This window comes from Sinocyclocheilus rhinocerous, unplaced genomic scaffold (assembly GCF_001515625.1).
Source record: "Sinocyclocheilus rhinocerous isolate Xijiao unplaced genomic scaffold, SAMN03320098_v1.1 scaffold910, whole genome shotgun sequence".
NCBI lineage: Eukaryota > Metazoa > Chordata > Actinopteri > Cypriniformes > Cyprinidae > Sinocyclocheilus > Sinocyclocheilus rhinocerous.
The window spans coordinates 228,429-241,497 of NW_015667266.1; positions in this window are offsets into that span (position 1 = coordinate 228,429).

The window sequence follows — 13,069 nt, forward strand, 5'->3', positions numbered from 1 at the left end:
GCCAGAGGAGAACTGGCCCCCTGACTGAGCCTGGTTTCTCCCAAGGTTTTTTTCTCCATTCTGTCACCGATGGAGTTTTGGTTCCTTGCCGCTGTCGCCTCTGGCTTGCTTAGTTGGGTACACTTCATTTCCAGCGATATCGTTGATTTGATTGCAAATGATTGCAAAGATACTTTTTAAACTGAACTGAGCTGGATGATGACATCACTGAATTCAATGATGAACTGTCTTTAACTGGAAAATTAGTGTTTACTATTGTCATTTTGCATTATTGACACACTATTTTCCTAATTAATGCTGTTCAGTTGCTTTGACACAATCTGTATTGTTAAAAGCGCTATATAAATAAAGGTGACATATCAACACCCTAGAAACCACCCAAAAACATCCCTACTGCAGTGCAACACTCAGAACACCTTAGCAACACCCTAGAAACCTACAAAAAAAACAACCTCTACTGCAGCGCAACATGCCAGAAACACTTAGAACACCTTAGCAACACCCTAGAAACCACTCAAAACACCCTCTACTGCAGTGCAACACCAGAACACCTTAGCAATGCCCTATAAACCATCGAAAACACCCTCTACTGCAGTGCAACATGTTAAAAACACTCAGAATACCTTTGGAACTACATAGCATTTTGTTATCTCTTTCATGTTCCGTGCAGTTTATAGTTTATCTGTGCATTTGTGGACTGATTTGCGATAACTGTACTTTTGTGTAGGAGTAAAAGAGTTTCACCTGCTCTTTTGTGGGAATGTACAATTATATAAACAAGATTAATTGCCAATTACCACCGGGTTAATATTGATTCACAACCGGTCCAAGTAATTACGCCAGAGCACTGTATTTCAGATAGCATGCGAGTTATGTGGATTCATCTTTCCACGGCCTTGTTGGACACGGATCGAGTGTTTAGAGACGTGCAGCATTTCTAATTGGTACATGAGAGGTCAAATATAGAGTGATGTGTGCTTACCTCAATTACCTGAATAAATCTAACCCGAATGAGTCAAGAAGATGAGTTTGATCAGAGAACTGTAGTCAGTCACAAAGCAAACACAGATTGCCTCAAACCTCAGCCCCTGTCTTCCTGCAGGACTGTGATGGTGATTTAACCTGTACAGAGTCCAGCGAACCGCCAGAGCTTATCCCACTAATACAGTCTGTCAGATTATGGAAGTAGAAACCTTCATGTTTACACTCCAAGATGAGAAAGAGACTCTAGAGAAAAAGCATGCGATGGAAAGAGACAGATAGAGAGAGACAGCCTGACAGAGAGAGAGAGATCTCGACTGCTAGTATTTCACACTTACTAAAGAGACACAGGGCAGAAAAGAGTGAAAATGTATGGCAGAAAATAACAGTTTGTCCAGGCAGACATTCTACCTCCAGCCCAAGTCACTTTCAAGGCAAGTTTGTTCACTCTGCGGCCGTCTTGAGAATGCAGTCGGATAGCTATTTGTAGTCAAGTACAGCTCCTATTTATCTGAGTGGGGAAAATACTGAAATCTCTAAAACTACAGTGAACAAACTGGTGTAGAAACTATTTTCACTCAGAAATTGTTAGTAAATTTCACAATTCCACAACTGGCAAGTAACACATTGAGTTAAACATGAAATTGTGAAGTACTGAAATACTGAAATAGTATGTTCTGGTAAAATGTGCTTCAATAATCTTTGTTACAACTTTAAAAAATGTTTTTTTTTTTTTTTTTAGAATGAACTTGCTTAGCTCATTTCAATACCATATTTCAATAAAATCTGGACTTGAATTGCATCATACATTTTTTTTCTCTCTCTCTCTTTTTTCATTTTCTTTCTTTTTTAACCCTCAAATAATGCTAAAAAAAACATGAATTCTTTTTCAACATTGAATTCAACTCTGAATCTATTTACTTTCTTAATTGATGTTCCAAAAATGGTTCTTCCCCAGTTAACAAAAATATGTTCTGAGAACGTTTTGCTTTTTCGGAATGTTAAAATCATCCAGTTTTTGAAATGTTTTAAAAATGTTTTTTTAATCATTTTCTAAACATGAGAATGTTACTTTAGAATGTTCTCTGAAACAAGTAGCAACATTTAAAAAATGTTAGATGAGCGTCCAAATAAAACATGTCAGAAACAAAGATTCATAAACAATGTATAAATAATGTTTTTGTGAGCATTGAACACTATTAAAGACCAGATAACTTTTTTAACAGATAACAAGCGTTCTGTTAACGTTACTGGAAGATTGTTTGATATAACTTTGAAAGAACTTTGTCAGAACGATCCCTGTTAGCTGGGTCTGTGGCATCACTGTGAAAACTTCCTTTGCAAACCTTTTTTTTAAGCGTGTATTGTGAATGATTCATCATTATTCTAAAGAATAAAAGGGTCTCTGTAATATTTTTTTCTGATCTTTTCATCTGACATCATTGATCCCTTTATTTCTTACCAGCTGTCATATAGAGACACTTTTCACCATCTAATCAGTTCCTTGTGGAGACAATCAAATCCATATTAGTCACTGAATATCCTACAAAATACATTACAATACTGACGTAAAATGGGTTGTAAAATGTACGTGGACAGCACAGTTTGCAACTGATATGAACATTAACTACTGCATCTAATGCATTTCTCTTACTGCAGACAGTGCCTTCAGCGGGCAGTCAGGACAGACTTGAAAAAAGTGTGAAAAAAATGTGAAAGTAAAAGCTGTCACTAGTTCTCACGGTGGTATTAACACTGGTGTGCTACATACCGCTGTACAGAGCCAATAACATACAGTATATGAAAGTGACCTGCAGGGCGAGGAGGATAGAATCAAACACAGCCTAAACTTCTCCCCAGAAATCAGTTTTATTATTTTATCCTTCAATTTATAGCTGAATCTAATGGATCAGTTAGGAACACCTGACCTACTTCCACCAGAACAACGAAAGGAGAGAGAGAGTGAGAGAGGAAAATGAGACAAAGAAAGATGACAATCAGACAGGAACTGCATTAGCTGGAGAACAAGTAGGCCTACATGGCTAAAGAAATCTGCAATTTACAGCAAATTATAATGTAATTTAGTAACAGAATGATCCTGAAAGGACATGAGTGAAAGAACATGATAAAACAGTGCCATTGTGTTTCAGATAAGAGTCTGGTTTCACCACACAGATAATGTCTGTCTAATACCTTGTGTGGTCACTACAGGAAGACAAAACAAGACCACTTTGTTCCAATATCTGCCTCGCAGTACACTACTGACATCGTCAGCATCCTTGTAAAACAGCATCTTAACAGATAGAATCTAACCAATCACATATCACAAAGTTGTGTCTGCACAATTGCGCTCCTTCCTGCAAAAAAATGATCTCTATGAAGAATTTCAGTCAGGTTTCAGGCCCCACCATAGCACAGAAACTGCACTTGTTAAAATTACAAATGACTTGCTTCTTGCGTCAGACCAAGGCTGTATCTCATTGCTAGTTTTACTTGATCTTAGTGCTGCGTTCGACACTATAGATCATAACATACTCATAGATCGATTACAAAACTACACAGGTATTCAAGGGCAGGCTTTAAGATGGTTTAGATCCGACCTGTCCGATCGCTACCACCTTGTTCATTTAAATGGGGAGTCATCTCAATTATCACCAGTAAAATATAGAGTGCCACAAGGATCTGTCCTAGGTCCTCTGCTATTTCCGATATACATGTTGCCCCTTGGTAATATTATTAGAAAATACGGGATTAGCTTCCACTGTTATGCAGATGATACTCAACTATATATCTCAACAAGACCAGATGAAACTTCTAAATTATCTAAGCTAACAGAATGTGTTAAAAATGTAAAAGATTGGATGACCAATAATTTTCTCCTATTAAACTCGGATAAGACAGAGATATTACTTATTGGACCAAAAAACAGTACACAGAATCTCTTGGATTACAATTTGCAACTAGACGGATGTACAGTTACTTCCTCTACAGTCAAAAATCTGGGTGTTATATTAGATAGCAACTTGTCTTTTGAAAATCATATTTCCCATGTTACAAAAACAGCATTCTTCCATCTTAGAAACATTGCCAAACTACGAAATATGTTACCTGTTTCTGATGCAGAAAAGCTAGTTCATGCATTCATGACCTCTAGACTGGACTATTGTAATGCACTGCTAGGTGGTTGTCCTGCATCTTCAATAAACAAGCTACAGGTAGTCCAAAATGCAGCGGCTAGAGTCCTTACCAGGTCAAGAAAATATGATCATATTACCCCAATTTTACAGTCTCTGCACTGGCTACCTATTAAGTTCCGTATCAGTTACAAAATATTATTACTTGCCTATAAGGCCCTTAATGGGTTAGCTCCTGCATACCTAACTAGTCTTCTACCACACTACATGCCAGAAACACTTAGAACACCTTAGCAACACCCTAGAAACCACTCAAAACACCCTCTACTGCAGTGCAACATGTTAAAAACACTCAGAATACCTTTGGAACTACATAGCAACACCCTAGAAACCTACAACATTTATAACACATTATCAATGCCCTAAAAACCACTCAAAACACCCTCTACTGCATTATGTTGCCAGAAACTCTGAGAAAAAACCTTAGCAACACCCTAGAAACCACCCAAAACACCATCTACTGCAGTGCAACATGTTAAAAACACTCAGAATACCTTTGGAACTACATAGCAACACCCTAGAAACCTAAAAAAAAAAAAAACTGCAGCGCAACATGCTAAAAACACTCAGAGCACCTTAGAAATGCCCTCGAAACCAACCAAAATACACTCTACTGAACTGCAACATACCAGAAACACTTAGAACACCTTAGCAACCACATAGCAACACCCTAGAAACCTCCGAAAACAACCTCTACTGCAGCACAACATGCTAAAAACACTCAGAACACATCATCAATGCCCTAGAAACCACCCTCTACTGCACTGCAACATAACAGAAACACTTATAACACCTTAGCAACCACATAGCAACACCCTAGAAACCACTCAAACCACCCTCTACTGCAGTGCAACACCGGAACACCTTAGCAACGCCCTAGAAACCACCCAAAACACCCATACTGCGCTGTACCATGTTAAAAACACTCAGAGCACCTTAGCAATGCCCTAAAAACCACTGAAAACACCCTCTACTGCACTGCAACATGCTAAAAACACTCAGAACACATTATCAGTGCCCTAGAAACCACTCAAAACACCCTCTACTGCACTGCAACATGACAGAAACACTTAGAACACCTTAACAACCACATAGCAACACCCTAGAAACCACCCAAAACACTCTCTACTGCAGTGCAACACCGGACCGCACCGGACCGCAACACCCTATAGAAACCACCCAAAACACCCTCTACTGCAATGCAACACCGGAACACCTTAGCAACACCCTATAGAAACCACCCAAAACACCCTCTACTGCAGTGCAACACCAGAACACCTTAGCAACGCCCTAGAAACCTCAGAAAACAACCTCTACTACAGCGCAACATGCTAAAAACACTCAGAACACATTATCAATGCCCTAGAAACCACTCAAAACACCCTCTACTGCACTGCAACATGACAGAAACACTTAGAACACCTTAGCAACCACATAGCAACACCCTAGAAACCACCCAAAACACCCTCTACTGCAGTGCAACATGCTAAAAAAACTCAGAACACCTTAGCAACCTTAGAAATCAGCAAAATAATTAAGAAAGAACTAAGGAGATAAATATAAGCTCTATAAATTGAATTGCGCTGCCTCACAGTACACTACAGACACAGCTACCTTTAGAAACCCAAAAGTGACTGCATTTAAACAGTGAAGTGACTCATGCATTGCATTCACACAGACACAGAATGATAATTTAGTATATTCACTCCCATATTTAAACTTGCTTGTCATTTCTACAACCTTGCCTTATGTATGTGGAGATTTTACATACATATTACTGTAACAGACAACAGAAATCACAGCAGCCGTGTCCTGTGTGTGTGTATGTGTGTGTGTGTGCGGAATAATTCTTTATTTCTGATAGAGTTCGTCCGCTCGTGTCCTTCAGGATGTGAGAGATCACTCTGACAGTGAACGTGAATCTGATGTTTAATTAAAGCCGCATGGCTTCAGGAACATGCTGACTTTGAGAAAACAAAGACATATTTCACAGTCCTGCTGAGCTTCTTTCATATTTATCACGTCTCTCGGAGAAAAACAAACTCTGCGCTTGTGTTTCAGAGGGGGAAATCCTGACATGTGGAGATTCATGCCAGAATTCATAAACACAAATGTTCTACCTCATTAAATAAATAAAGAAACTTTCTGCTGGAGAAAGCGGGATGTGGAGGAAGACAGTTACATGTTAATTTCAGTTTCAAAACTAACTAAATAAAACTGAAGCACTGCAAAATTTAAAATGTTAAAAGAATAGCAGCTGACATGAAAATGTTATTATTTACTCAGTCTCATATTATTCCAAACCTGTAAGACTTTCATTCTTTGAAGTTTTACCAATTCAGTATTTCTATTTGAAAATTTAACTTTTTATTCAACGTTTCTTTTTAATTATTTGTGAAATTAACAGCAATTTATGAGTGAAAATTGTTTAAAAGTAAATCCTATACCAAATTTCTTTGTTCACACAATGCAAATTAATGGGGACTTGAAGTCACATGATAGCTTCGTGTGCAGAACAGACAAAAATTAAAATTATTCTGCCGTAATTCTCAAATCCCATTTGCACTTGCATATATTCAAATGTTAAACTGACATCAAACTTATCAAACCAATGTGGTTTGATGCACCGTATTTGAATAACAAACTGAATTTCAGTCTGCTTTTCGTACAAAGCATCCTTTTTGCCAAAAAAAAAAAGTTAAAAACATTTATTTGATTACATTTTAAAAGAAGAATTAAACCGTTAATGTTTTATGCCTTCAATTGACCACATTTTTTGATTATAAATTTGTATTAAGTCATATCCAGAAAAAATTAAATACAGAATTTCTGGACGACAAAAAAATCATATGACCATATTATAAAAAATAAAAAAAATAGTTGCAATAAAATTGATTACACGTGTTTTTTGATTATTAAAATTTAAACTATTAAAATGGAATCCAGAAATATTAGAACTTAAGAACAGAACAGAATTTGGGGAAAACAAATACAGTACATCATATTTCATACGGCAAAATAATGTAATTTTTGTTAATCTTTTAATTAATATAATTTAATGTAATCATTAAAAACGGAGTCCAGAAAAAATTAAATGGAAATAAACAATTTTGGAAAAAAAATTAAAATTAAACAGAATTTCAGAAAGAAATAAAATTGATTTCATAGGCCCCTAACTGTGTAGCATGAGCAGCATGAACATTCAGCTACATATCTCCTTACATGAAAGACAGTGATACAGATTTGGAAACATGAAATGATGACATGATGAGATGAATTATTCTTTGAAAATCACTTTGAATCTCAATAAGTCTTTACGTACCCGGAACTCAGAAAAGTAATTTTCCACAGCATTACAAAACAGCGAGTATTGGCTAATGTAATCATTCACAGCGGCATGAAGTGCAGGTGCCTGTGGGAGGAATCGTGAGGTGAAGGTTGGTCGGTGGAGAAAAGCTTCTGCTTTCATCTACAGCCGCAGAGAGTCTGAGGTCCAGATGCATGTGCTTTCAAACGGACCTGGTGCTGTGGCCCCATTTCTCCTTATTGATCACATAAAACAGAAATGAGCGCTCAGAACAGCAGAAGAATCAGCACACACAGCTGTTTGAGACATTTATTCTGATTAATGATACCCTAAAATCCCACAAGCCCGTCCCATAAATCCCATGAAAACCAATGATAATGAGGACTACAGCTCGAGCGAGCAAGCGAGTGAGAGAGCTGTCTCTGACTCATAAAATATTCATAAAATATCCAAACGCAGAAGTCTGCTACTTTAAGTTGGTCATAGGTGTTAGGATTCGAACGGGAGATTCAGGGTTAAACTATGATTGTTTGATAGGACTGATTTCCCCAAACCCACCTGCATTCATCACTGAAGGACTCTGCTTTATTCTCTCTAACGCTCTCGATCTGCTATGAATGAGAATCACATTAATCCAATCAGTGGAAGATTAATGCGCTTTCCGCCTCCTAAATCAAAACCAGATCACTGTAGTTCCTGAAACAATGCATGAATCATCCTGTGAAATCACACGCCGCTTCAACAGTCCTTCAGTCAAATCTACAATATAATTGGTTAGTGGTGTTTGTCAATCATCACTAGCACTAGTGTTTCTAGTGACGGGATCAAACCTCTAACCGGAAGTATTAAAGGGGTCATATGATGTTGCTAAAAAGAACATTATTTTGTGTATTTGGTGTAATGAAATGTGTTTATGCGGTTTAAGGTTCAAAAATCCCATTATTTTCCACATACTGTACATCATTGTTTCTCTTTCTTTCTTTGCGTGAACATTTGAGCGGTGTTATGTAAATCTTCCCACATCGTGACGTAGACATGTGGGGGCGTGTTTGAACGAGGCGTTTTAGGAAGGCGTGGATGAGTCTTAACTTTTATAAAGAATATCTCTTTGGGTTTGTGACTTTAGTCTTTGCAACTTTAGGGATCTTATCTATTCACGAACAGCTTGTAACACTCCAAAGAGAAAGGAAAACTTGAAATCGCATTATATGACCCCTTTAAAGTTGACTAACAACTCCACAGTAATGTGCAACTACTTGGAAATGCCTTAGAAACCAACCAATATACCCAAGCAAGCTTTGAATGCTTTTATCTTCTAAATGCAAATTTTGTCACTGTTTTGGAGCACACTGCCTTATAGATAACCTTAAGACTAACATATTGATACTAACACCCAAAACACTTTCATTTTGATTTCATGGGGACTTTAACAACACCCTAGAAACCATCCAAAACACCTCTACTGAAGCACATGCTAAAAACATTCAGAACACCTTAGCAACACCTTAGAAACCAAACAAAACACCCCAACTAAAGTGCAACATGCTAAAAACACTCAGAACACCTTAGCAACACCTTAGAAACCACCCAAAACACCCACTGCTGCAGCACAACATGCTAAAAACACTACAATCACCTTAGTAACCACATAGCAATGCCCTAGAAACCACCCAAAACATACTCTGCTTCAGCGAGAACCTATAAACATTCAGAACACTTTAGAAACCACCTAAAATGCCCACTAGCACAACACAACATGCTAAAAAGACTACAAACACCTTAGCAACCGCATAGCAACACCCTAGAAACCACCCAAAACACCCTTTGCTGCAGCGAGAACCTAAAAACATTCCAAAAACCTTAGCAACGCCCTAGAAACCATCCAAAACACCCTCTGCTGCAGCAAGAATCCAAAAACATTAAGAACACCTTAGCAACACCTTAGAAACCACCCAAAACACCCACTACCGCAGCACAACATGCTAAAAACAATACAAACACCTTAGCAACCACATAGCAATGCCCTGGAAACCACCCAAAGCACCCTCTGCTGCAGCAAGAACCCAAAAACATTCAGAACAACTTAGCAACAGCCTAGAAACCGCCCAAAACGCCCTCTGCTGCAGCGAGAACCTAAAAACATTCAGAACACCTTAGCAACACCCTAGAAACCACCCAAAACACCCTCTGCTGCAGTGAGAACCTAAAAACATTCAGAACACCTTAGCAACGGCCTAGAAACCACCTAAAACACCCACTACCACAGCACAACATGCTAAAAACACTACAAACACCTTAGCAACCACATAGCAATGCCCTAGAAACCACCCAAAACACCCTCTGCTGCAGCGAGAACCTAAAAACATGCAGAACACCTTAGCAACACCCTAGAAACCATCCAAAACACCCTCTGCTCCAGCGAGAACCTAAAAACATTCAGAACACCTTAGCAACACCCTAGAAATCATCTAAAACACCCACTACTGGAGCACAACATGCTAAAAACACTATAAACACCTTAGCAACCACATAGCAACACCCTAGAAACCACCCAAAACACCTTCTACTGTGTTGCAACATGTTAAAAACATGCAGAACCCCTTAGCCCTAGAAATCACCCAAAACAACCCTACTGCAGTGCAATATGTTAAAAACTAAGGATGCTCCGAAATATCGTGCCGACAAATTATTTTATATTATTTAATGCAATAAAAATTATTTTTCAATAAGCATTTTCGGTTTTCTGTCAATTAAGTGCATCCAGAATTTTCGGTTTTGTCCCAGAATTTTCATTTCAGAGCATCCCTATTAAAAACATTCAGAACACCTTAGCAACCACATAGCAACACCCAAGCATTCTGTGTTTTATTTGTAATTTTTTTGAATGGACAAACACTTGCTAACTGACACACATTAAAGCAGGTGTGTCAAACTCAATTCCTGGAGGGCCGGAGCCCAGCATAGTTTAGATTCAACTTTAATTAAACACACCTGATCCAACTAATCAAGTCCTTCAGACTTATTTGAAAACTACATGGTATGTGAAAACTTTGCAGGGCTCTGGCCCTCAAGGAATTGAGTTTGACAACCCTGCATTAAAGAATTGCACAGAATTCAGGTTGATGTCGTGACCTTTCTCTCTCCAGACCAGCAGTAAATGTCACGCCTCATTACGCTGAAGCTGTGGGCACTTTATAAACATATAAAAAGTCCACATACAGAATACACAAAAACATACAGAATCTGAGCAGAATCCATAGATTTTAAAGCCTGGGAGGACATTATTGCTAAACTAAATATCACAACCTCAGCCAGACAGAGCAGAAGAGTCCTAAAGAAACATCTTCAGCTGTAAAGCTGCTGTATCATGATCTGGATTTTAAAACACCATCCCATGATTCCAAGTAGTGACAGCATCAAACTTGACTAGAGAATAAAACTAATAAAATATTTAAAGATGCATGCACAACATGATTAGTCATATTCTTCATCATTGATACACAGACACAATATCGGCCTGTAGCTGATATCAGGCCAGTTTTTTGATGATGTTTGCACTGACATTTAAAGATGCATGCACAACATGATTAGTCATATTCTTCATCATTGATACACAGACACAATATCGACCTGTAGCTGATATCAGGCCAGTTTTTTGATGATGTTTGCACTGATATGTCTGTGCTTGATGCAATAAAGCTCTTGCGGTGTCTGCAGGTCTTAAATAACAGAGGCCTCAAATCAGCAGAGATTTGCTGTAGAGAAATGAGAACTCCCTCTGCACTTTCTGAGCGCTTTTTAATCAAATTCATCAAAATACAGCCAATGGTGGCGCAGATCCAAAGATATTTGGTTGCGCATGAGGAAGCATATCCATCTGAATGCAAAGTAAGTTGAACTCAAACTGACTGATTTCACATTCCTGGTGTCAAATCTCAGCGCTGCCCTTTTTTTCTCTTCTTCAGAAAGATTCCATGACGTATCATGGCTGACATAGAGATATTACTGCAATAACGGCACGTTTCCCTGGCATCAGAGCTTGTTTTCAAAAGGGTTTTCGTGTCATTTCTGTGAACTTATTGAATAAATCGTATCCGGCGAGGCATCCTAGAGTCTCTCATGAGCTCACAGATGACAATGGGATTCTAGAGTAGCATACCCGTGGAAAATGGGATTTCCAATGCCACAAAAAAACAAAAACAAAAATCTGTCAAAAAATAAATAAAAGCAATACATAAAAAGCAGATAAATAAAAATAATTTAAATTAATTAATTATGAAATAAATGGAAAGAAAACCATTTTCTTAATCAGTGTTTTCCAGTCAAATTTCTGTGTTCTGTTTTCCAGTAATATTTAAACACCTTACATGTTTAAATATTCATCATTTAAAAAATGCATAAAATATTAGGACTATTAGGGTTTGTTATCTACTTACGTACTTTATGATAAAGAAAGAGAGAAAGAAAGAAAGAGAACATTTCTTAATCAGTGTTTGGTCTGTTTTCCAGTAATATTTAAACAACATACATATTTAAATATTCATCCTTAAAATAAGATACTGTACATAATCTGAAGAAAAATGCATTAAATATTAAGAATATTAGGGTTTGGTATCTACTTATGTAATAAAATTAATTGGTAGATAAATAAAAAATATATAATAATAATAGCCATTTATTTTATAAATGTACTTTAAATATTTATAATAAATAAATGATAAATAATTATTAAATACATTTAATAAATAAATGAAAAAAAAAAACATTTAAAAACCCTAAATGTTTAAATATTCATCCTTAAAACAAGATACTTTATATATTTAGACTAAAATGCATGAAATGTTAGAACTATTAGGGTTTGTTATCCACTGATGTAAGTAAATAAATAAATGTTTTCCAGTAATATTTAAACATCATAAATGTTTAAATATTCATTCTTAAAACAAAATGCTTTATATATATATATATATATATATATATATATACTAAAATGCATGAAATATTAGAACTATTAGAGTTTGTTTGAGGAATGACTAACTAGCTTTTCATTAATATCTTGTTCATTTCCTTCTCATTGTATAAATAATCAAGATTTAAGTCGAAGTGTGTGAGTTTTACCAGAGCAGACATTTATCTGAAACTGACAAACTTTTACACAAACACAAGCAGATTCATTTTCACAAGGTGTTTGTGAACAGAAATGACTGGGAGCAAACTGCATAATGTTCGATACAGCATAATGCAGAAACTGATGTGTGTTTTGCACAAATATTCACCCTGCGTCTCAATGTTCATATATCCATCCTAAATAGTATGTGAGATTAGAATAAGTGTGTCCCAAAGCATAGCATGTTGAAAAGAGTATGCCAGAAGTCCCCGGATGGTCTACTGTTTCAGGTTGATTTTTGAAGTGTGGATCCGTGCACACTCTGATGGCTAATATTATCCACAATCCATTGCGCTTTGGCGAAGGATTCGGTCCAGAACTACAAACACGAATAAAACGCGGTAGAAAAACTACAAACGTGGTGGATGCGCGCGATCAATGGTTAGGTAGAGAGGTTTACAAAAAGGGGTTTGAATTACT